The sequence below is a fragment of the Haemaphysalis longicornis genome, unplaced genomic scaffold (assembly GCF_048455015.1).
Source record: "Haemaphysalis longicornis isolate Haplotype H1 unplaced genomic scaffold, Haemaphysalis longicornis Haplotype H1 scaffold_3, whole genome shotgun sequence".
In the NCBI taxonomy this organism is placed as follows: domain Eukaryota; kingdom Metazoa; phylum Arthropoda; class Arachnida; order Ixodida; family Ixodidae; genus Haemaphysalis; species Haemaphysalis longicornis.
Genome location: NW_027526335.1, coordinates 31,514,667 through 31,538,399, shown reverse-complemented (window position 1 = coordinate 31,538,399; position 23,733 = coordinate 31,514,667). Strand labels below are relative to the sequence as shown.

General features: G+C 46.0%; 1 pseudogene; it reads right to left on the bottom strand.

Moving 5' to 3' along the window:
- Positions 1-23,121: 23,121 nt before the first annotated feature.
- Positions 23,122-23,190, bottom strand: LOC144176089 (U4 spliceosomal RNA; annotated as a pseudogene).
- Between the last annotated feature and the right edge of the window lie 543 nt (positions 23,191-23,733).

Here is a 23,733-nt window from a genome sequence, read left to right as displayed (position 1 = left end):
TGCGGCGAAAACAATATTCCAAAATATCCCTCACACAATTTTCTACTGTAGCAGCGCTATAAAATCTTGGAAACGAGGCAATGCTGTCTGACAAAATATCCATCATACCGGAAGGAAATTTCGCGTGCCTCTGCAAGAACTGCTTAGGACTTCTCGCAAAGCTAGACTCCAGGAAGTAATCAATCACTTCTTGCTGAATCTACAGAAAACCTGTTCACCTGGGCTTCTTTTCTCACCATCTTTGAACTAATGAGCTTTCGGAAGTTTTGTCTTTACTTACCTGTTTTTATGGAATGTTGCCCTAGAGTTATTTCCAATTTTTTGTTTTCGTGCCGTCGTTGTCCAGTCCACTAGCCAATATAGAAGAAAGTTTGGCCGTGGTACACAACCTGCCACCAATATTTCCTGTTCTTTAAACCATTGCTTTGCGAAAACTCAGAACTGTGATTTCCTGGGATGTACTTTCAACATGATTTCTAATAAAATGATGGGTTGGATTGCAATTATGCTGCTTGAAACGCTGTGAGTATGTGCGTTTCTCCTCTTCTAGGAGCATACCAAACCTTTTCAAATAATCCTCCTCTTTACTCGCGAAGTTGCACTAACGTGGTGTTTTACGGCTTGTGCGATTTCAGAAATAATTTACACTCCTTGACGGGTTACAGTCTGTGGAGTAGATGCGAACAAAACCTGCCTCGGCATTCGCAAAAGCTACGACAATTGGTACAGTGGCCGGTGAGTTTGTCTGTCTTACTACTTTAGCCTACTTTAAGTCGTCTAGTTATGTCATATTGAAACGTTGAATAGGCGATGTTTACGTTTAGACTAAATGGACTTTGCAGGAACATTTCTCATCGGTGTACGTGGGTCTATACTTTAGCTAAAGCTCGTTAGTACACCTTAATTATAAAAACTGTATACTTGAAATACGGCTTGACTGTTCAAACTGTGCAGGATTTACGTCTGCGCTTTTTGTAATGCGAACTTTCCGATGCAGTTCTTGATCCATTAATTTTTTAGATGTTGTGGTGATGATATTTGATGTTAATGGCGCAAGGCCAACTAAGGCAAAGAGCGCCAAGAAAGTAAATGCTGTGACATACCATCTCATGTCTTGCTTTTGTATTTAGTGGATTAGGATAACGAATTGATTTGACGTATAAACTTACATACCGCCCTCAATAAAAATGCATTTCCCAAACTGAAAACTTTAGCACATTTAAATATGCACCTCGCTGCTCGAGGCTATTCATTCTACTGTGACTATGACGTTACAAAATGAAGAGGCAGGTTTTGTAAAGCTTGTGTAGAAACTTTACGGCATCGATGAGATCATCAGTGCCCGTCATCATGTTGGCGGTTCTCGCTCCAGCTGCTTCATCTTCCTCCCAAACCGATATTATAAATAGAACAACTGCCATATCGTGGGGACGTCACGGCCCTTGGTGTCAATTTTTGTTTTCAAGCTCGTGAGGGAGGAGGACAAAAGCGAACGGAAAGGCGGAGAGGTTATCCAGGCTTAGAGCCTGGGAAGGGGTGTGCAGGGTATGAAAGAGACGGTAGCCGAGAAAGAGGGGATAGGAGCGGGGCCACGCACATATTTAGTCCCATCGTGGGCACTACAGTCTTTCAGCCAAGCCTCTTTCCTTCATGAAACGCAGAAGGGCTTTTGCTGCCTTCTGCGAAGCCTATTCTGCGAAGACACTATAGAACAGTGTCTAGTGTGAATGGTTGATTGTGAATTGGCTGAGTTACACGGCCAAAACACGTTTTTCTGATTAATACTGGGGGCAACGACAAAGCACATGTTCGATTGTCTCTTCAACCTCGCAGGCGTCGCAGTGGGCACTACGGGCCATCCCGATGAGGAACGAGTAGGCTTTCGTGAATGCCATTCCAAATCATATCCACAAAGTAAACTAGACTGTGATCGAGACAGCCCACACGGAAGACGAAGCTGGAGTAGAGGGTCCTGGTTGTAGAGGCGGGGATGCACAATGTCCGGTGTATTCTATTCACTAATGGAGGTCCTGCGGGCGAACTGACGAAGCGCCCTAGCGGCATCGGTCCTTGAAAGCGGAAGCAAGATGGTGCTTTTACTGTCAAGGACTGTCGTGGAAGCTGCATCAGTCAAAACACTGCGGTTATTCCACGGTGACTTGGCAGCCACAGTGACTTGGATACCTGGTGCAATAATTCTCGAACTCCTTTCACCAGTTGGTGAATAGGACCATATCGCAGGGCTGCTCGGAAACTTTGCAGGGCACCTTTGGAGTCGGTAAAAATAGACCATTTTTGGAAGGAGCTTCCGTAATGTATTGAAGAGCTTCACGGATGTCTGCAAGTTCTGTAGCCGGTAGCTCGTGACATGAGTGGCACAGAATCGAATTTTGTTTTTTTTCTGATGGTATAACCACCGCACCTGGTGAGCTCCAGGAAGTTACAGAACCATATGGGTATATGTTTCCGGTCATTGTGTTTTTCGCGCAGTAACTGCATGGAAAACTATCTGAGAGCCAGTGGTGGCAAATCGGCCTTCCAATACCCGGAACATGGAGACGAATCTCGCGGGTTGCCAGGCACACCAATGGGGAGAACGGTGGGGCCACAGGCGTGTAACTTGACGGTACTTCGGCCTTGTGCGCTGCGACAATGGCTGGAAATGAAGAGCGTGGTCGACTTCGAAAAAGCTGCGCAAGTTGGTGACATGGTAGCCTCGTGAGGAGCCTGATGTGTAGGCCTAGGTCTCAGTGGTCACATAAGTTGCTGCAGGATAGTCTTGGGCAATGTATATTGTTGCCGCTGTCCACGCAGAGTGCGGCAAACCAAGACAAGTGCGGAGAGCCTGCGCTTGGATGCTCTGGATCGCCTGAAGATTGGTGGAATATGTACTGGATATCGCTAGCAAGCTGTAACGGAAAACTTCCAGGAAAAGTACCTGGTGCAGCTGCAGCATTCCTTTGACCGATGTGCTCGACGCCTTTCCAGCAAGAAATATAAAAATGTGGGTGATGGCGGTGAGTTGCTTCTCAAAGTATGACGCATGTGTGCTCCATGACATGTCCCTGTCGATGACCACTCCAAGAAATTTGTGATTTCTGGAGTAAGGTATCGACTTTCCATTGATGGTTTTGGGATATCGGGACATGGGTTTGCGGGTAAATGCAACCATTGCGCACCTGTCACGAGAAATGCTCAGTCTTTGCTTTTAGAGGTAAGCTATTGTCACATTGGCCGTGTTTTGAAGTCGTGCTCGCAGCTGAGGTAATTTACCCCCGAAGCCTAGAGACAGATGTCATCGGCGTAAATGAATACACAAACAGTCTTCGGGAGAGGATGTGGAAGCCATATTATAGCTATTTTGAAAAGGTTTGGGCTTAGCGCCCCAGGTTGAGGAACACCACGTTGAATGATGGGCTTTGGTTTCCCGTCAACGCGCCGACAGCTACTGCCGAAACAAAGCTCACTGTATATATATATATATATATATATATATATATACATATTTATATCAAAGTTGCAGTCCTTATTGCCAGTGCTGCTTGGCGTTTTAACAGTGTTTTATAGTGCCGAATGAGGTATGATTGCCTTTTTTTTTATGCAGGAATAAATAATTGAAAATTCAAGTCGAGAAAAAATGCGCCGTTTTTTCCGGAAACGGCGCATGTTTTCTCGACTTGAATTTTGAATTATTTATTCCTTCATAAAAAAAAGGCAATCATCGTCCCGTACGTCTATATATATATATATATATATATATATATATATATATATATATATATATATATATATATATATATATATATAAAGTCGAGAGGGGAGGCGTCGCGGAATAGCACAATGGTAGGGCACCGCAAGCGTTATGCGGAGATATGGGTTCGATTCGCGCTTCCGGACAAAAATGGCGGATTTTTTCTCGACTTCTATTTTCGCCTATTTATCACTGTATCAAAGAAACATGACAAACATACGTCATTGGCCACAATTAAATATTTCGAAAAAAGCCGAATAGCATTAGCAATAACGACTGCAACCTTGATATGTGTCCTGACCGAGTCCCTCGTCCCTTCTCTTTCTGTTCTGCTTTATATATATATATATATATATATATATATATATATATATATATATATATATATATATATATATATATATATATATATATATATATATATATATATATATATATATATATATATATATATATATATTTATTAGCCTATCTACGCCCACTGCAGGGCAAAGGCCTCTCCCATTATTCTCCAATTACATCGGCCCTGTGCCAACTGTGACCAATTTATCCCCGCAAACTTCTTGACCTCATCTGCCCATCTAACTTTCTGCCGCCCCCTGCACCGCTTGCATTCTCTAAGGATCCACTCTGTTACCCTTAATGACCAGTGGTTATCTTGCCTTCACATTACATGCCCTGCCCACGTCCATTTCTTTTTCTTAATCTCTACTAATATGTCTTTAACACCAGTTTGCTCCCTGACCCACTCCGCTCTCTTCTTGTCCCTTGATGTTACACCTATCATTTTCCGCTCCATTGCACGCTGAGTCGTTCTCAATTTAAGTTGAACCTTCTTAGTGAGCCTCCAGGTTTCCGCCCCGTAGGTAAGTACCGGCAAGATGCAGCTGCCATACACTTTCTTCTTCAGCAACAATGGTAGGCTGCTATTCATTATCTGAGATTGCCTGCCATATGCACCCCACCTCATTCTTATCTGGCGTCACAACTTCGCCTAAGTAGATATATTCGCTTACCACTTCCACTGCCTCGCCACCTATCTCAAACCGCTGTGCTGTCCCGAGGTTATTTATCTTTACTTTAGTTTTCTGCATATTAATTTTCAGGCCTACGGTTCTACTGTGTTCGTCCAGTGCGGAAAGCATGCTTTGCAATTCGTCTCCCGAATGACTTAGCAAGGCAACGTCATCAGAAAATCTGAGGTTACTGAGCTATTCTCCATTAACCCTTACTCCCACCTGTTCCCAATCCAACGTTCTGAATACTTATTGTAAACATGCTGTGAATAACATTGGAGAGATTGTGTCTCCTTGTCTGACACCCTTTCTTATAGGTATTTTACTGCTCTCCTTATCGAGGATGATGGTAGCTGTGGACCCATTGTAGATATCCTCTAGTATTCTTACATAATGCTCATCTACCCCCTGGTTCCGTAATGCCTGAATGACTGCTAGGGTTTCGACCGAGTCAAATGTTTTCTCATAATCTATGAAGGCTATATATAGGTGTTCAGTATACTCAGCGCACTTCTCTATCACCTGATTGATCGTGTGAATATGGTCCATTGTTGAATAACCTTTACGGAACCCTGCTTGTTCATTAGGTTGACCGAAATCTAAGGTTGCAGAAATTCGGTTAGCGATTACCTTGGTAAGTACGTTGTAGACGACTGACAGTAAGCTGATCGGCCTGTAATTTTTCCAGTTCTTCATGTCGCCTTTCTTATGGATTAGGATGATGTTCGCGTTCTTCCAAGATTCCGTTACCATTGCGGTCATTAGGCATTGCGTATACAGATTTGCCAATTTTTCAAGTACAATTTCTCCGCCATCCTTCAAGAGGTCTGCTGTTATCTGATCCTCACCAGGTGCTTTGCCCCCTTTCATTTCTTTCAAAGCCTTCCTTACTTCTTCGGTCGTTACTGGTGGGATGACTATCTCCTCTGAACTACTGTCTCGTTCGGCATTATCCTGGATGTCCCGGCTACTGTACAGGTCCCTATAGAGCTCCTCGGCCACTGTGACTAATTTATCCCTATTTGTGATGACATTTCCTTGCTTATCTTTAAGTGCATACATCTGATTTTTCCGCGCGCCAACACGCCTCTTCACTGCTTTCAGGCTACCTCCGTTCTTTACAGCGTATTCGATCCTCTCCATATTATACTTCCGAATGTCAGCTGTCTTACGCTTATTGATTAACTTCGAAAGCTCCGCTAGTTCTATTCTGTCAGCTGCGGTAGAGGTTGTCATGGTTTGCCGTTTCCTAATTAGATCTTTCGTCTCCTGTGAAAGTTGACAAGTATCCTGTCTAGCCATAGTGCCCCCGACTTCTACTGCACACTCCGTGATAATGAGTGTAAGGTTGTCGCTGGCTTCCTGTGTCGTAAGCTCGGCTTCAACGTTAAGAGCTGAATATCGGTTCTGCAGCGCGATCCTGAATTCTTCTGCTTTACGTCTTACTGTTAGCTCACTTATCGGCTTCTTTGGTACTAGCTTGTTGCGGTCCTTCCTCAAATCTAGCCTAATTCTAGATCTTACCATACGGTGGTCACTACACCTTAGCCTTCCGAGCACTTCCATATCCTGCACGACGCCAGGGTTATCGCATAATATGAAGTCTATTTCATTTTTATGCCTCCCATTCGGGCTCCTCCAGGTCCACTTCCGACTCTCCCGTTTACAGAAGAAGGTATTCATTATGCGTAGGTTATTCCGTTCTGCAAACTCAACTATTAGGTCCCCCTGCTATTTCTACAGCCCAGACCATAGTTCGCAACTCTCCAGCCTGATTCTTGCCTACTTTAGCATTGAGGTCCCCCATAACTACGGTATACTGTGTTTTTACTTTAGCCATTGACGATTCCACATCTTCATAGAGGCGTTCCACTACTTGGTCGTCGTAGCTGGATGTGGGCGCGTAGCCCTGCTCCACCTTGAGCTTGTACCTCGTATTGAGCCTAATTACAAGACCTGCTGCCCTTTCGTTAGTGCTATAGTGTTCTTCTATGTTGCCAGCTATGCTTTTATTGACTAGAAGTCCCACTCCCAGTTCTCTTCTGTCCTCTAGACCCAGGTAACATAGGACGTGTCCATTTTCAAGCAAAGCTTTTTACCTCTACCCCCCAAGGGTTCTTTCGCGACCGTTTGTGTCACCAGAAAACTCCGGCGAACAAATAAAAGAATTTACTGCACCGCCAGGAATCGAACCTGGAACTAAGAGAGTAACAAAGCAAGAGCCCGTTGTCTTACCGATTTAGCTACGAGCCCAAGCAGAGACGGCGAGAAGTGGTGCACTGACCAAGCACATCTACGTGTTTAACACCTGCGTTCTCGCTAAGTGCCACGCGATACCGATTAAAGGAAGCCCACACCAACCCATGGAATCTCACTTCTAGTACGCCAATGGGCCTGTGGCTTCGAGTGGTCACGTAAAAAATCTCAGCTCCTTGTCGTCCTCCCTCATGCCAGACGATACCTCATCGAACACATTCAAATACTCCTTGATGGCCAGGCCATCACACCAAGCCTTAGCATCAATATCCTGGGCCTACATCTTCAGGCCAACACCAAGAGTGACGTATCCTTGCAGCGCCTCAAACACAGCATCAATAAATCATACACATGATCAGGCGAGTTGCCACCAAGACGCGAGGCCTCAAGGAATCCGATACCTTTCGATTAGTTCAAGCTTTCGTCCTCTCGAGAATCACTTCGTCAACCACCTGTCTTCTTCTCGGAAAGGAGGACATAAAGATGCTTTATATAATGATTAGAAAGGCGCTTGTGCAAGCCATTGGTCTTCCCATGAGTGCGTCCACAGAGAGGCTGTTTAGCACGGGGCTCTACAGCACGGTGGAAGAGCTGATAGAGGGCTATCTTTCTATCCAGAAGCTCCGAATCAGCACAACTGCGGCGGGTCACCTCATCTTTCACCAGATTGGCTGGACAGCACAGAATGTCACTCCGCTTGATGTACTCCTCGACGTTTGGCGAAAAGAACTAAAGATGGTCGCTTTGCTTAGAAATATGAACCCCTCAGACGACAAGGGTCGCCTACAAGCACGGGCTTAAGCGCTCAACACCACCCTCGGTGGGGAACCTTATTTCTTGTGCCTAACTCAAGACCGATGATATAACGGCAGCAGAAGAGGCAGCTATCGCATTGGCTCTCGCTCAACCATGGTTTCGGAAGGTAGTCACCGATTCCCAACAAACCCATCGGAATTACATGTCGGATTTGGTACCCCGACCTGCATTGCGTGAGCTAAAAAAACAATCCCAAATAGTACCATTCAGCTCATCTGGACACCCGCTCACGCTTCCATGGAGGGCAACGAATTCGCCCACCAAGCCTCCGTTTTCACCTCCCCCCCCCGTGCTATGGAGCTGCACGAGGACAGTCACCCGCTTGTCTCGTTGAGGGACATAACCCAGCATTATCGCCTTCTGAGACAGACCCTACCTTCGCCTTACACTGACCTTTCCATAAAACTACAAACTACCCTACGGCTCATACAATCCGGCTTCTTCCCACACCCGAGCGTCTTCACTTAATGCACTCGAATCGTTACGACGCTCAATGTAAATTTTGCTCAGAAGTTGGAACACTCTCCCACATGATCGGGGTGTGCAGCCTTAGCCCAGAGCACCCTCCTCTATTTCCTTCAACTACCGAACAAAACCAATGGGAGATGCTGCTGTCTAGCCCCTCTCTGCCTACCCAGATTCAGCTGGTGGACAGAGCACAGGCGTCGCGTACTGAATATGGGCTACAGTAAGAAAGGAACCACTCCCCTGGGCCGCACTCTGGGCCATTCAGAAATCTGAATAGAGGTATTTCCTCTCTTTCTCCTCCTTCTCCCACTTTTTCATCTCTGCCGCCGATCTTGTCGCCACCGTCCGCGACGGCAGTGACGGAGAAGTGAGATCGTCTGACACCGGGTGTGAGCTTTAATTTTATAAACAAAGTTTCCACTCATGTGCTGCGCCAATACAACTCAAGTAACCACCGTTCATGCATCATGCAATAATTTAACTTTAGCAAGAATATGTCTTTGAGGTAATAGAGGCTGTGGTTAGGTGCATTTCACTTCTCTCTGGTTTCAGTATTTGCAGAGCGACGTGAGTGAACATAAGTGATGTCGCAGGGGTAATCGTTGTGGGTGTAGTTTACAGCTTTGCTTTCCAACTATATTCACAGAGTGGATTGGCGCTAATTTTTTTTTCAGCACCGTAAATGCCTCGCCTGCCCTCCTAACCTCGCTAAGCCCTATTGCATCCCATTTCATCATCACCAGCCTATCTACGCCCACTGCAGGGCAAAGGCCTCTCCCATTATTCTCCAATTATCTCGGTCCTGTGCCAACTGTGACCAATTTATCCCCGCAAACTTCTTGATCTCATCTGCCCATCTAACTTTCTGCCGCCCCCTGCAACGCTTGCCTTCTCTAGGGATCCACTCTGTCACCCTTAATGACCAGCGGTTATCTTGCCTTCGCATTACATGCCCTGCCCACGTCCATTTCTTCTTCTTAATTTCTACTAATATGTCTTTAACACCAGTTTGATCCCTGACCCACTCCGCTCTCTTCTTGTCCCTTGATGTTACACCTATCATTTTCCGCTCCATTGCCCGCTGAGTCGTTCTCAATTTAAGTTGAACCCTCTTAGTGAGCCTCCAAGTTTCTGCCCCGTAGGTGAGTACGGGTAAGCTGCAGCTGTCATACACTTTCTTCTTCAGCGACAATGGTAGGCTGCTATTCATTATCTGAGAATGTCTGCCATATGCACCCCACCCCATTCTGATCCTTCTAATTATCTCTGCCTCGTGGTTGGGATCTGGCGTCACAACATCGCCTAAGTAGATATATTCGCTTACCACTTCCACTGCCTGGCCACCTATCTCAAATCGCTGTGCTGTCCCGAGGTTATTGATCATTACTTTAGTTTTCTGCATATTAATTTTCAGGCCCACGGTTCTACTCTGTTCTCCCAGTGCGGAAAGCATGCTTTGCAATTCGTCCCCCGAGTTACTTAGCAAGGCAACGTCATCAGCAAATCTGAGGTTACTGAGGTATTCTCCATTAACCATTACTCCCACCTGTTCCCAATCCAACGTTCTAAATACTTCTTGTAAGCATGCTGTGAATAACATTGGAGAGATTGTGTCTCCTTGTCTGACACCCTTCATTATAGGTATTTTACTGCTCTCCCTATGGAGGGTGATGGTAGCTGTAGACCCATTGCAGATATCCTCTAGTATTCTTACATAATGCTAATCTACCCCCTGGTTCCGTAATGCCTGAATGACTGCTAGGGTTTCGACCGAGTCCCATTTAATGTCCTCTAATTCCTCGAACAACACCTCTAGACTCGCTTCGCTAGATAAGGTTCGCGCGTTAAACGTTGCCAGGTTCAGATTCCATTGGCGGCCTGTCCGGGTCCAGGGATTTTTAGCACCCTCTGCTGCGTCACAGGTCTGACCGCCGCCCTGGTCAGTTCCTTCGCAGCCGCGGGGGACTGAGGGCCGAGGGTTAATTGGCGTATTCATGAGAGGTTGTGGCCGTTACTACACCAGGGTGGCCAATCCTGCTCTGGTGAGGGAGTGCATTACCGGCAATGGTCACGGGGGTCAGTCCGCACCCCAAGCCCCTTTGTGCAATTCCAATACGCGGATTCCTTTTTTTTTTAATCCGGTAGGAATTGTCCGGCACCGGGATTCGAGCCACGGTCCTTCTGCACGCGAGGCGGATGCTCTACCTCTACGCCATCGCTGCTAGTGTATATATATATATATATATATATATATATATATATATATATATATATATATATATCAAAAAGTAGAGTCCGACGCAAGTCTCAAAAAACAAAAACAAACATGTTTACTAACGTTTCGACTGGTGGTCCAGTCTTCATCGGATGAAGACTGGACCACCAGTCGAAACGTTAGTAAACATGTTTGTTTTTGTTTTTTGAGACTTGCGTCGGACTCTACTTTTTGATATTTTTTCTGGACCATTGGAAACTTCTTTTGTTCTACCGTATATATATATATATATATATATATATATATGTATATATAGGGAGCAGTAGAACTTTGAAAATGGTAGAGAACACAAGAGAAGAAAAACTTCGAAACAGGTAAAAGCACGATTGTGGCCTACGTTTCAGCAAAGAGAACTTGCTTTCCTCAGGGCGTATATATATATATATATATATCGTCACAGGAATAAGAAGTTGGCGGGGGCACAGACACATTGCCACAGGGGACCCACGCCGCCGACGATGAAGCTCTGGGGGCCTCGCTTAGTCTGTGTTGGCTGACTTGTACAAATGTAAATAGATCGTTCGTCAGCAATTTGCCCTGCCGCCACTACAATATAGAATTTTTAAGCCCGGAATTTGTTCGTCGTAAACCTTATGGGGGATGCTCAGAGCTTTCTGAAAATGCGTAGGCGAAAACCTAGTCGGGCCTTCTGTTGATCTGCTGTCGACCTTTCTGTCGAATAATGCTGTTTCCGTCGGTTCACTACTGCAGTTTCGTCCATAGCCGCTTCCTTCCAACGGCGGTACGACAAACCTCAATTCTAGCTGCTATAGCCTCTTCCGCTGTTGCGTACCTTCTCCGTCCGCCCCTCCCCCCCCTCCTTCCATCCCCAGCATCTAGATCCCTGTGTGTTGTCACCGACTGCAATGTGGAATGAGGCTCTGGGCCCACGCAGCGACCTATATTAGAGACGCGTTCAGAACGCTCTACGGTCGCTGCTGTTTTCCTTTTCAGGCTCGCGAAACAATTTTTTCTACTGTTGATTTTCTGTGGAGAATTCTGTACCTCACGACGGTCGTGCAACATTGAGATCCAATGCTCTTTCCACAAAAAATATGCCGTGGGGGTTTTAAGCAACATAACGGGGTAATTGTGTTATGTAACTATATTTTTGACCTAAATCTTGCAAGGCATACCTGTGTGCTAAGCATAGTTAACACTGGTGGACCGTGCCACCAACAGTAGTAATTAGGGAAGGTTTCGCGTTTATCATACTTCGCCGTCGGGCTCGATAATGTGGAAGATACGTAGATGGTTCTAGTAATTTCTTTGCGCGGTAAATACAACCGCATCGCGAAAAACGAGGATGACAGAACACCCGAACTCCATCGCCCAATAATGTTGATCATTTAAAAATGGAATATTTTGTAGAAGGAAAGAAGAAACTTGGTGGAAGCGAAGTATTGCTGAGTTGACATTGATTGGTTGGCATTGATAGAAGCACGCGCAGGCAGGCAGACATCAAACACCACATTGCACGCCACGATAAGATTGAGTGGCTAAATTACGAACTAACAACTGCTAGAACCAAACAAAAATTAAGCTTCTCGCCATAAAATCTGTGTTCTACAGAAACAAATTTAACCACTTCAGCGCTTGGCGGCCGTATGACTGAGCGAAAAAAATGCATGAGCACAATGAGGGGCGAAGCTGGATAAAAGCTGCATAGCTATCAGTTCTGGATATCTCTAACTTCGTATGACAAAAATGGCAAGATCCACAAATCAATAACAATATGTACGCAAAAGAAACTCCCGGTAGCGTAAAGATGTTCTACATTATTTTTACCGCTCGGCGGAAGCATACACGTCGAAGCAGTTCCACCCACAAGTTAAAATCGCTGAATTTTCTCGACGGCGCAAACAGATCAATACGAATTGATTTCCTTTTTTTTGTCTGTATTTCGAGAAGTTGTGAGGTAGCCATCGCACGGAAAATTTACGTTCGTCCACGGCTGAGCTCCCGATCCTCAGTTTCGCAACGAACATGTTGAATTGTGAAAGAAAAAACTGCCATCGTCACATTCCGGCATATTTCATTCCATCAGAGAATGGGGAAGGAAAGACGTAAAAAAAGTAAGAGGATGAATATGAAGAGGAGAAGAAAACCAATAAAAAGGATAATCGAAGAGTCTAATTGCAAGCGAGAAAAGACGGGAAATATATTCGGTATTATAAACGAAAATTTTTAGGATGCCGTAGGCGGCGAATACGTAAGCTTCAGATGTTTCATTCATGTTTAATTTTTCTTCCGGAGCCTTTCACAATGAAGTATTGTTTTGTGGCGATAGCGGACGTCAAAGTAGTACAATCTTGAAGTATAATTTGCGATCAAAATAAAACCGCCGGTTGTGTTTATTTTACCATAGGTACAGTGAGGGGCAATATTCGTTCCCGCTTCGCAATAAACCTGATAAACAGTATGTGGCTGTAACTTTCTCTTCATACACACTGTGAACGCAGGTTGTCATTCATAAGCACTATCCAATAACAAGGCCTTGCACTTTCTCATACTTGGCGTACCTATCTGTGCTTTTCGCATGCTTTTTTATGGATGTTTATTTTGCCACAGGGCATATATATGGGGGTATGAGTTGATGATGTTCGCTTCGCGGATGAAGTCAAGGAGTGAACGATGATGGCGCCCACGTATCCATGCGGCGTATGCGGAGGCGTCGTCTACGCGGAATCCCGTCGCCGCAAGGTGCTGCAGTCTCGTCGGCCTCAAGGCGAGGCTCCTGGAGGATTACATGTTAATTTTTGAAGCTGTAGGGAGAAGAAATACGAACACGGAAGAAAGGAACACAATTAGGTGACTCACAACTGAAGGAACAAAAAAGTCACATTTATAGTTTGAAAAATTTTTAAACACAATTTTAGCTTTTCAGGCTTCTCGTAGGGTAAGCGAAGCGGGAAAGCAGATACAACAGTGGCCAATCATTGTTAAGACAGTCTTGTGACATGCTACGCGAAAACAACAACAAAATATTTTGTTCATTCTGGTTTGGCAAGTAGCCTCAAGCAATACATTAACTGACAACGGGATGAAGTTGGAATCAAACATTAATAGTAAGCCGCTGGAATATTGCTTTAGGCAATAATCTTTCAAGAGGGCTCCTACCGTAAACATTTTTAGGGGCTGCCCGATTTTGTCACGAGCACTATGTTACAGTGGTGCTACATTGGGGCCCTACCCATGAAGGTTTAGTACACGTGGATTTTACAATGCATACCTATATTTTAAACAGTGGTGCACCGGATCTCATGTTCGCAGATAATGCCTCGCAGATAAAGTAATTACATAAATCACAGATAAAGAATTAAAAAAAATGATCTCCCATGAATAAAAAATCCGCATTAATCATGTGACAGGGTGCGAAATGAGAGCGCAGCTATCGTGGAGATGCGATCTTGAAACCACAAACGGGGAAACTCGGCGGAAGCGGAACTACACATGTTCTGAAACACTCTAAATATTAACTCCTCCACGGGACAATTGGTTTCAACTTTCAACACCTGCGCAGAGGTATTCTAGAGCTGGAGCAAATACGTAGCACTGGGTCGGCAAAGTAACGCCGTTTCGCCATGGTGACATTGTTATGATGCAAAAACTAAAAAAAAAAAAAGAATATGCGCACCCATTCAAGTGCAGGATGGTATAAAAATACAGAGTAGATACTAATGTACCAGTGGGAATGCGAACACGAAGGTTAAGCTACAACAATTGATTAAGCACACTAATTATGAACTTGCGCTCGGGAAACGTATCCAGAGGCCCCACACTGCAAATACGCTGGGCTTCGTGCCAACGTAATGCGAAAATAAATCTGTTAGATAGAAAAAATGAGACATCAAACGAACAGCGTAGACAAGAATTCGTCAGGAGTGGAAAAGTAGGGATATAGTAGGGATGTGGAACAATTACAAGCCATGTCCGAAGGACGAATATTGAAAATTGTTGGTCCGATCCGGCTAATTAAAGGAGTTAATGCTCTCACAGAAGTTCACTGTGATAATATTTTTTCACAGCGTCCAAATATTTTTAACAAATAAAACGGGTGGCTATAAATATTTTATTGAGGACTGCTTGCAACTCCAGCTTTCTCGCTCAATCCAAGTAGTTCAAAAAACCAGGGAAAAATTTCTTCCCTGTATTACTGCCGAGCAGGGAGGAGTACGAGCGATTTATTTATTTATTTATTTATTTATTTATTTATTTATTTATTTATTTATTTATTTATTCATTCATTCATGCATTCATTCATTCATTCATTCATGCATGCATTCATTCATTCATTCATTCATTCATGCATTCATTTATTCATGCATTCATTTATTCATTTATTTATTTATTTATTGTAGGTTTTAACAGGCCGACGCAATGTAAGCGATGAGGCGCGCCGTAGGGGAGGGCTCCGGATTAATTTTGACCACCTGGGCATCTTTAACGCGCGCCGAAATCTGGTACACACAGGCGTTCTTGCTTTTCGCCTCCATCAGAAAAACGGCCACCGCGGCCGGGAATCGAACCCCCGTCCTCGTGCTCAGCAGCACAACGCCTTAGCCACTGAGCCACTGCGGCGGATAGATAGTAAATTTCACAGGTGGCTCCAATACTTGAAATAAAGTTAAAGCCAGGGTACAAGTGACACAGCAAAATATTTAACGAGTGGATTGTTTACGTTGTGTGTGGTGGCTTCTACACGCCGACTCCAGCATTTGCAATGACAGCCATAAATGCACCTCCATGACGGTTGGTTGGCCATTACAAAGATTCAAATGCTACTTTGGATCACGGCTGGCCATACAAGGCGGGAGATCCTATCATTTATCCTTCTGAAAAGCACTTAATACCACTTGAGAACGCCTGGATGTGTTATTTGCGAATGCGTTGGGGGCGAAGGGGGGGGGGGGGGGCATATTGACGTCGCAGCCAAATGCAAATTGATGAATAGGCTGTGAGCTGCTGACGGCAGTAGCCATCGTAAAAATCGACTTGGGTGAGTATGTGGTTAAAGCGATACACAGCCTTAAGCGTATTGAAACCTTAACAAGCCTCACGACGTCGAACTCATTGTGTCTCATGCTGCGGGTTCCGGTTGGCGACCTTTAAGTCAAAGCGTACCGCTATAAGCTTCACTTGGGGCCGTCTCGTTTACCCATGTTTGCAGCCAACACACATTTTAACCGTACATTTTTGTACCATATCCTAGTCACACCATTGTCGTAATCCGGCCGAACGGGCAGTATAATGCTTTCGCTCAAAATGTATACGCGGAAATTTATAGAGGTTTCCGTGTCTTGTGATAGAAGTGACACATAGCCGCAAAATCCCTTGCTAAAATCATTCCAAAACCTTCATTCAAAAGCAGGTCCCTCAGTTTAAGCTTCTTTGTTCAGATCGTGGAAGACATTTTAATCGGGTATGAGCCCTGCTTTCACTCCAGCGGTTTCTCAAAGTCCGTTTTATTTTTCAATACCCGCGAAGATTTATTTTCGGGTGCAGCGGTGTTTGAAATCTCTGTGCTTGATACCGTAGTTAGTTTTGGTAACGGCAATGCGAGTCCGCCTTTAACTTACTAAATGGTCGTGTTCAGCTTATGTCGCTATGCGTCATCCGCGCTTTAGTGCGCCCCCTTTGAAGAAGCTCCATTCGGTTTTACTTCTGCCATGTGTTTGCTCACCTGAAAATAGAGGAGCCCGCTTTTATATAGTGCGTGCTTTTTATGGCAATCTTTTCTCGGCTTAGGGAAATGGCTTTCCTATGCTGCTTTCGCTGTCATGGTGGTACATTGAAGTGCAAGTGAAATTAACTGGTTACGGCAGCAAAAGACGGGCGGTTCGAGAACACGAAGGCGCAATAAATACGTACAACATCCAATGGCTATCCAGGCTCGGTGTCAGTATTTACGTCCTCGCATCATTCCATAAAAAGCGTACGTGTATTCCCGAGACGCTTGGTCAGCTGTTACACAGTCATCTATAAGTTACCTACAGAGGGAAAAGTACTCATGTTCCGGGATGTTTCAAATAGCAGACATTACATGCGTCCGCTAAAAGTCAGCATTTTACACTTTCATGTAATGCTCCAACACTGTGTGCACTGTCTACACACATGCAGTCATACGGAAACTGCTGTAGGGTGTCGTTGTCTGTTCAGCATTGTGCGTCGACCCTGTATCAAGTTACGTTGCTCCGCCCATTTGGTAAATTGGCGGAACAAGGCATCACCTAAGGCGGCAAAAAATCTTGCACCCTAAATCTAACGACGACGATGGTTGAATGCGAAGCTTTCTCGAGATGGATTCCTTGGCTGGCGAATTCCACCCTGTGAGTATGTGCTACTCCGGAGGCACGCCCCCCTCTTCTAGAATAAATACCCACAGCAACTCTCGGTTGTGCACTCCATACATCTAACGTTCGGGCTTGGGGTGCACGGCAAGAATTGGTACCTGCTGTTTGGTGTTCAGAGAGCAGTTTTTCGAATTGATGCCGGTTTGATGTGTTAAACCCCAAAATGTGACGTTAGGCCTAACGCCATAAACCTTAAAATGGGAAGTTAGGCCTAACGTCTTGTGGCGTTACGGCACGCAGAGCAACGCCATTTTTCTCGTGACGGATTCTTCGGTTGTCGTCGGAGTTTACCAAACCGCTTCGACCATGTCGAAATGGAACAATCGGATACACGCGAGTTTCATAACACGAGGGACCCAGGGTCTATCCTGGCCGCGGGAAGCGTTTTTTTTTAAAGACGATAGTCTTTCTTGGGCTACTTAAACCCAGAAATTTTGGTCTGTCTGTATGTCTGTATGTCTGTCTGTCCGTCTGTCTGTCTGTGACTCGATTCAGCCACGCGGCCAAAGCAGAACAATGCCTGCGAAATAGTCTTATATAGTCACAGCTAAATCTACCCGTCTATGTCCGGTGTAATGTTCATACTTGTCAACATTGTTGAAGAAGAACAAGACATTACGCAAATATGAGACAACAAATCAATACAGAAGTGATATTTGCAGTGTTCCTTTATAAAAAAATCAAACATGCTTGACTTTTGTGAAATTAAATACTTCATCAACTGCAGAAAAAGAATTCACTCCGCCGTCGCCTGCTGTCGCCCGCGCCACTATAGCTTGGCGCCATTTTAAGAAATCAACCGGCAACAGTTACGCAAGGTTCCACTAGATAGGTTCCACGTTCTGCTTGCAACGCACGTGGAGTAGGGAAACGCGGTTCTATAAACGTTGAAGTAGGGCGCTTCGATTAACGCGCGTCTTCTCCGTACGGCAGCGTTCGCATCGAGACACCCCGTTTGGAGCAGTGGAACGCGGGAAATTTAAAATGATTTAAGCAAACCTTTGGCGTCTTTACATTGGGAGGAGCTCGACGCAAGAGGAACAACATGAAAGGTGAGCGGGAAAACGAAGGGAGGCATTTACTTCGCAAAAACGGATAAAGACTATCGTCTTTTGACGGCATTTGCAACGAAAGGAGCAGATACGCGGCCAATTTTTTTCTTCCACTTCAAGCACAATCATTCATCATCATCGTCAGAGAAAGTTGGCTTTCCTGCAAGACGCATTGGCATACAACGGCGTCAGTAAGGGTACTGAAGCTTCGCCTTGAAAAAAATCAAAACATCCCCCTCGCGAGGGGCACGATCAAATGCAGAGCATTTCAGCGGGGGGCGTGCCTGCAAGTCTTATGGATTACGTATTGGTTGTTGTTGTTGTAATTGTTGTCTTCCAGCGTAGACATTGTCGATGAAGTCGATGGTGAAACGTGAAACGTGCCGTGAACCCCCTGCCGCGGCTATTTACGCAACGTGGAGAGGCTACGACGCAACGTGGCGCGGCTATGACGCAACACAATCCAACACAATCCACTTTAATCCAACCCAATCCAAATCCAAGCCAAGCCAAGCCAAGCCAAGCCAAGCCAATCCAATCCAATCCAATCGAATCCAATCCAATGCCCTTAGCGAGAGAGTGTTGTAGCGCCGAAATCGCGCCACCACATGAACGCGAACCGAACGCGGCGAGAGAGGGTGTTGCGAGCGGAGAGAAGGCGAGGAGGACGCGGGGGAGAGGGCGCACCTGTGGCCGACGGTTGAATGAGTCAAGGTTATAAGGTGCGTGCGTAACCTTCCATTCTGTGTCGTCTCCGTGGAGCAGTCGGTAAGGTGCCGTGTACCTTGCGTTCCGCCTGCAGAGTCGTGGGATCGAAACCTGGCGCCGGAAGGTATTATTTCTTTATATAGTGTAGGGTGCGGACTACGTAGTGATGCGGACTACGGACGCCAACGCGGGTGACATCGTGAGTTACTAAAATGCTCTGCATTTAAAAACGATGCAAATGGGACAACGTTTTAATTGTACTCGTCCTCACACACAACAGTTAGCCGTGTGTTCCGAAGCTATGATATAGGCGGCCTGCTTCAAAAACGGAGCTGAGAGTGGTGTGAGTATAAAACATTTACCACCCCCAAAGCAGTAAGGCAGGGCAGCCTGCAGTGCCCTGTACTAAGTTCGAAGGAGCAGTGGGAGACCGCGCTACTCAGCTCCGACCCGGGTATCCAGACCCGGCTCGTCCAGAAGGCCACGACCGCCGCCAGGGACCAAGGACTCCTGACCGACGGCTAAGCGACAAATCTGGGCAAATAAAAAGTTGTCCAATCCAATCCCTTGCTAAAGACTGTTGCGAGAAGCGCGAAAGCTAAAAGTACGTTCAACCTTCGCTTAAAGTATTGTGCCTAGAATACTGGCAGTGCATTTTAGGCACTATACTGTAAGTGCGGTAATCGATCGTAAAACCTTCAAATACCCGAAAAGCAGACGAAGAACGACACTGTCGGATGATTTTTTGCGCACTATATAAAGGAACCTACGAACGATCTAAATATATTCCGATACGACGTTTGTGGAATGCGGGCACATTATTGCACTCCTTCGTCATGATCGATGCGTGTATTGTCTTATTAGAGCCACGATTTTGAAATAACCATTTTGACATGATGGGAGTCCGACTTCACGCCCGCGCCGGGTGTCCAGATATCTTATCAGATCTTTTGGGTCAGCCAACCGGTCTATGGGGAAATGCATTACTTTTTCGAACAGAACACCATCATACCCACTAAGAAAGCCTTCGCTTTAAAAGAACGCGGACGTTGCCTGATTCCATCTTAAAATTCAGTAATATGGCTGGTGTGGTTAACAAAAAAATTGGAATGAGATACCCTATTGAGGAATAGTCGCGCGCTACGACGGCTGCATAAATTCTGCCGCCCAAGTTTAGGAACATGTGGCGAGTACTTCGTTCAAACTCGCATAGGGATTATTCGCGCCGAGAACACGGAATGTTCTCCTGCTAAGGAAGCTCTACGGCTGCTTTGATTTTGTAGTTGTTTTTCCTGAAAGGAGAGCGAGGGAGAGGTGGTTCTCAACCCAAACCCTTGGAGCCTAATTCCTTTGGGATTTCAACAATCCAGCGGTCGCAGTTTCCTCCAGGAGTTATTCCTCGTTGTAGCCAAAAGACCTCGCCAGCTCGACCTCCGCGAGGGAAAATACGCACGGGCTTGAACCTGCGCTGCAGATTCAGCACCTCCCACACGCAGTTTGTTCGCTCCGCTGCTTCGACTCTCGCGTACCTCAAGCCTGTTATTAAATCCTCCCTCATTCCTGCACCCGGGCCTGTTGGCACAGCCCTCTTGCAGAGTCGGCAATTCTTTGTTGCTGCGTATAGCTATTCACTTCCTCCCCAGACGCTGTAATTCCGGTTGGTAGCGTTCGAAGACGACCGCGTCAGCTGTGGAAGAAAACCCGGTTGTGGAAGCAAAAGCGGACCGCATTTCGTCCGCAACGCCCGGTTTTTCCCTGTGAGCATCCCGTACATAGCTATTTTTTTTCCTACCGAAGCTGACTAAGCTTTTGACTTGGGGCTTCGTCTTTCTTAGTAAGAAACACTGGGAACACTGGGCGCGTGGCGTATGGCGGACCGTATGTCAGACAACTCAGAAAGTAGTGTGTACGCCGCTGTAACCAGAATTGAAATGGCGCAGCCACCACCCCTGCAGGCGTAGACATAGTTGCAGACAGTTCATACTGATACAGGTATGAAGCACTATGGCAGCAGAATCGTTAACAAAACGCAAGCCCAAACCTTGTAAATGATATAATATGGTAATATAATAAAACGTAGACGGATAAAATGTAACCAAATGTAGGCCCTCAAATAAATTTCGCGGAACATTTAGTTCAAAAAGCACGTTTGTTTGTTTGTGGGAAATATAGGAACGCTGGCGTTGTTTTCGAGATTAGGAAGTCAAGTAGCCTGCTGCGTTGTTGCCTCCAACACCGCCTTCACAAAGCATTCTTTCTCGGCTTCTTCGGGATTAGAACAGGGCTTAAAATGGCCGACGCCCTGGTAAGACGGCGACGAAGCTTTAACCGGGGAAATTGGAACGCAGCCTTTTTGTGTGCTTCGTCTACAGTAGGGAGTTTTCGGACACTTTCCGGGCATATTTATTTTCAGCCTTTGATCGAAACAGCGCCGAATGAAAATGGAACACCGCTTTGAAAAATTTAAAGCATCGATAAGAGAATTACCATTTCACTGGCTACGCATGTCTGCTAGAAGCAGCCTAACCAAAAAAAAGGATGATGAAAACAAAATGACTTGTTTGGTCGAAATGTCATAAAAGATTGTTTTTTGGATTACTGTAACGAGCAACCCAGCCCCCCACCTAATCTGTCTTCATTGAGCATCGTCCTGCCGCTTCCTCTGAGTGTGGTAACGCCACCACCCAATCAAGAATATTATCTCTAATTGACCATTCTGAAACCTGTTCACACAAATATGCCGGCACTGCGTGCACTGTATCTGTTTCTAGACGTTCTTGCCAGCTTGTCCTCTCCCTGATGTAAGAATATATCTACAGTGTTTTCAAATTCTTTCAATATCCTGCTGCACCAGAGTAAATAACATAATCTAATCACAAAGTAAATCTAACTCATGCACTGCCCGCGGTCTTAATCGCAGTCACATCGAAAACTCGTCACTTCACATGCATCGGGTTATCGAAACAGCCAATACCATAAAGCTACATGAGATCAAAATCAGTGAAGGTTATGCCAGGTTATTTCAAGCAAGGTTTAAACTTTTCAGTTAGCATACACTCTAAGAAATCGCCGCTGGCGGGCTCCACCGCAGTGCCCCAAAACGACTATACTCGGGGACGAGTTAAGAACGGCAATAGCTCATGTACGGTATCACTCCGCCTAAGCGACGAACTGTGATGTCGACGGGAGCGCGTTTTGAAAGGAGATTGCTATGAATGCGCGATATAGTCTGCCCTATCACAGGTGGTTGGTTTGTAGTCGCTGCAGTGGTTATAAGCATATTACGTCCAAAAAATGCCGGAAACGGCTCGTGCCATGTTCAAAAGATTGCGAGTAACGCTCTACTTGCGCCGCGTAGTGTAACACCCCACTGCGGTGATGAAGCACAGAAGCAACCTCCGTTTCCTGTTTTTAAGTTTTCCCCGATAATTATCAGCGGAACCCAAATGTGCAAAAAGGGCGAATGACAACGCCAGGCTCGCGTGTAGAGTAAGAAATAGAATGGGGCGCTGTGGAGAAGCCAACTAAGGGGCACAAAAAGGATGAAATAAGGCTCGAATACGAAGTATATATGCAGGAAAGAGTGGTAAAAACTACTGAAACTACTGTCATGGCTCATACATGTGAGTATAATTCCGCGCAAAGGAAACCTCAGGTTTGTTTGAGACAGAGCATTAGTACATAACCGAATGAACCAGCGTTCTTTTAATTAACAATACACCTTGTAATGTTTTTACAATAAAAAAAATAAAAAGTAGACGGTTCAAAGCGTCGTCGAAAAGAGGAGAGAAAATAATGGCTGGCGATTACGATACTCCCTAATGCGCAGCGCCAACTGCAGTATTCTTTGTCACGGGGCGTAGCTGCTGCGTTTCAGGAAGCCATTGCGTGATGACCGAACCCACTGCGTCGCGCGCTACTCTGCCGTTATCCCGCAGTGCGTCGCTGCCGCCGAGCATGTTGTTGTAAATCGTGTTTGAACCTCCCGCGCAAGGGTCACGTGGCTCGGAAGAGCCATGCAACGAGGTTGACGGCGAACGATCCGAAGGACCGATGAACGTGCGGCACGCAGCGCGTGCTGGCTTCCGTGATTTTTGTGAAGTTGAAAGAACAAGACGCTTGCTTTCATGGATGCAGGGGTTTGCGTTTCTTTTCTCGGGCGCCACTATACTCAGAGGGCGGTTTTCACACACGTGCCTGGCGTGGGCTCGGCATACTGCCCTCCCCCTGACACTTTCGGGGGAGTGTCTCACGCCGCCTCGGAAAACCGCCATGCACCTGCAAATTTCGCGACACTCTCCTCCTCCGTTTTCTTTCTGTCCTCGGGACTCTCACATGTCGTTCGGTTACGATGCTGTCGCCAATGTCAAACCACTGTAGCGGACGCCTAAGTGCTGCGCACTAACAATCAGACACGGAAGCAACCGAGTTCAACTAGCAATAGTCGCTGCTCCGCAAAACGTCATCGCATGCGACACTGCCTCTGCGCAAGGGCTCGCTCGTTGGGAGGAGGTCGTGGTGCGGTGGCTTCGGGTTGGGGTGGCGTTATCCCCAGCAGTTATACAAGCTTGGCCTGCCCGCCATCACGCTCCGTTTGCGGACACTTGCCCCTTCTCTGTGCTTCTTGTGCCAGAAGCTGACGTTGCACATTTGCTCTGGACTTGCCCAGGCCTTAGAGACGCCCGAACGCAACACCTCCGAGGCACATGGCTCCATTTTGGCAGACCCCAGATCTTAAGCGCTGGATATCGGGGCCCCAGCACCGGCCTCTTCATGAATTTTTGCGCTCTACGGGTGCAGTGTTGTACACACGCACACGCACACGCACACGCACGCGCACACGCACACACACACACACACACACACACACACACACACACACACACACACACACACACACACACACACACACACACACACACACACACACACACACACACACACACACACACACACACACACAAAGCAACCGATTTCGGCTCGTGCTGCTCCAAACACAACAAGAGTAAAAGATAAACAAAGGGATACACGCGGTCCG